The sequence below is a fragment of the Aegilops tauschii genome, chromosome 5 (genome assembly GCF_002575655.3).
Source record: "Aegilops tauschii subsp. strangulata cultivar AL8/78 chromosome 5, Aet v6.0, whole genome shotgun sequence".
Taxonomy (NCBI): Eukaryota; Viridiplantae; Streptophyta; class Magnoliopsida; order Poales; family Poaceae; genus Aegilops; species Aegilops tauschii.
The window spans coordinates 232789691-232792735 of NC_053039.3; positions in this window are offsets into that span (position 1 = coordinate 232789691).

A 3045-nucleotide genomic window follows, 5' to 3' on the forward strand; every position below is an offset into this window, starting at 1 on the left:
CTATGTGCGGTGCAAAAACAGAAACTTTCGCTGTAGTGCGTGAATTTACATTTTTTTACTGGAACGTCAAAAGTTTCTGAAATTTTTACACAGTACTGCTATGATTTTTTTTGTCCTAATGTTTCAGAATTTTTGGAGTTACAGAAGTATGGTCAGAGTTCAGATTACTACATATTGTCCTGTTTTTGACAGATTCTGTTTTTGATGCATTGTTTTGCTTATTTTGATGGAACTATCGAGTGTATCGGTGGTATAAGCCATGGAGAAGTTAGAATACAGTAGGGATAATGCAAAAATAAAATATAAATGGGTTTGCAACAATACTTAGGGTAGTGATTTGCTTTATTATACTAATGCATCTTACAAGGGTTTTTGTTAAGTTTTGTGTGGATTAAGTGTTCAAGGATCGAGGAGATCTCGATATGAGGAGAAGGAGGAGAGGCAAGAGTTCAAGCTTGGGTATGCCCAAGGTACCCCAAGTAACTATTCAAGGAGACTCAAGCGTCTAAGCTTGGGGATGCCCCAGAAGGCATTCCATCTTTCTTCAACAAGTATCGGTATGTTTCGGCTTTTGTTTTGTTCACGTGATATGCGTAAATCTTGGAGCGTCGTGTACTTTCTATTTTTCTTTTAAATAATGCACCATGCTGGTATGGTGCCCTCCGTGTCGCGCAAACGTGAGGGATCCCCGCTGTAGGGTGTTGCAATACGTTCATAATTTTCTTATGGTGGGCGGCGTGAGTGATTGAAACACATACCCGAGTAAGTGGGTTGTTGTGTATGGGAGTAAAGAGGACTTTATACTTAATGTATGGTTGGGTTTTACCTTGATGATCTTTGGTAGTTGCGGATGCTTGCTAGAGTTCTAATCATAAGTGCATATGATCCAAGTACGGAAAGTATGTTAGCTCATGCCTCTCCCTCATATAAAATTGCAATAATGATCTGGGTCTAGTTATTGATCACCCAGGGACAAATAACTTTCTTGTGTGGCAAAAGCTTTCTACTAAACAACTAATTTTTATTATCTTGCAAATTATCCATAGTTGTATTCTCGCAAAGTACTCCTAGTTTTATTCTCGCAAAGTAGTTCTAGCATCACACCTACAAAATAGTTCATACTTGTTTTAGCTAAAGAAAATGTCAGGTGTGCGTAGCGTTGTATCGGTGGTTGATAGAACTTGAGGGAATATTTATTCTACCTTTAGCTCCTCGTTGGGTTCGACACTCTTATTTATCAAAAAAGGCTACAAACAAGCTCCTATACTTGTGGGTTATCAGGCCATAAAGCCTTGCGAGTGTTTCGCCAGGTTTGTCAACAATCCCAACTACAAGTTCACTACGGTGGACATCGCAGATGAGGACATCAATACCATTGTTACACCCACAGCCCATGCTGCTATACATACTGGACCAATTACTAGAGCTCACGCACGCCAATTAAATTACTAGGTACTTCCATTTCCTGGTAACGATTCTAATGTTCATGAGAATATGATGTTGCCTAAATTGGATACATTTGTTTTGCTTACAAATGAAGGGCCTAGCTTGGACAAGAAGGATGAACACTGGAGCAAGACCGAGCATGAAGATGATGGCATGTTCAAGGGGAACAAGAACGGAGTTTCAAGTGATGATTTCAGGACTTTGAAGCCACCATAGTGAGTGCATGAAGGCTTGGACGAAATATATAAGATGCCACTTCATAAATTTCGTTCAGAGACTATTACAGGTGTTGCATCACCATATTATTGGGCCAGGCCCATGTAATTTCGAAATACTTTAGTATGGGCTATCTTTAGAGTCTGTCTGTGTAGGGAAACAGAGTTAGGGTTGGTTTCAGACCCCTCCTCTTAAGGGGTCACGAAATCACCCCCCTACTCCTCCATATATACAGCCCTTAGGGCATTGTTTAGACTTTGGGTTTTGTTTATATTAAAAGTTCGCCATAGTTGCAACTTCACATACTTTGTTTGTGTTCAACGACCAGATCAAGACGCCACAGAACCACACCTTCATTAACAAAGCTTTCCTCTTATATTCGCAATATCCAAATTGCAACTTCAGTTTCTTGCTTGTTCTTCGTTTGCGTGTAGGAAACAGACCCTCATGTCAGGTTGATCGTGCTTTGGCGTGGTCAATAACCTCTCGGAGTTGGCTTAGCGATTGCTAAGGCGCGACGTCCTCACACGTTCTTAGTCGGATCGTCAAAGTCTACTCCACCAAAAAGATAGCCACCATCTCATCGAAAGACGGGACACATTTGCCTTTATCAATCGTCAATGTTTCGGGTTTGGCTTGCTAGAAGCTTGTCGAAATCTGTGTCCACTACAGGGTCTGGAGCAGCATGAAGAAGGACTCACTTGTTGACCTCACCTCGGCCATCATCGACCCCACTTACAAAAACATGAAGGAAGATGGCAAGAAAAATCCTGCAGCCTGGCACGGAGCCTGGGTAAGGAGACCGGATGAAGCTCACCTCAAGCTCGCGGCCAAGAACGTGTGCACATGCTATGAGATGCACAGGCGAATCATTCACATGAGGGAGTGCCTCCTTCCTGTAATCGACAAGGGATCGAGCCACCAGCATAGCAGCGACGGCAAGTGTCACAAGAAGAAGCAGATGATGATTAAATGATCGTTTATCCTAGTTAATTATGCATGTAATTGTCTAATTTGGTGTGTGCAAATGGCATGTGTGTACTGGCCACTTATGTAATTGGATGTTTAATTTGGTTATCTAATCATGTCCTTATAAGTATATATGTTGTTGTTCTGTAGACATAGCAAATCACATCGCATACGGACAAAACTAGGGAACCCGCTGGTGATGATTTCAACAATCGCTAACAATTATATACTAGCAAGCGTTTGCCCACAACACACACGGCTTATTAACGGCAATCGTCTGTGTTATTATCGGTCGTCGCACACATATATCTCGTTAAGTTGAACCATTTATGTTCTCTTGGCTCATCGTAAACAGTTCATCAGAGTGAACTGTATGTCGTCTATTGCACACACGTTGATGTGGCTGACCGTTTC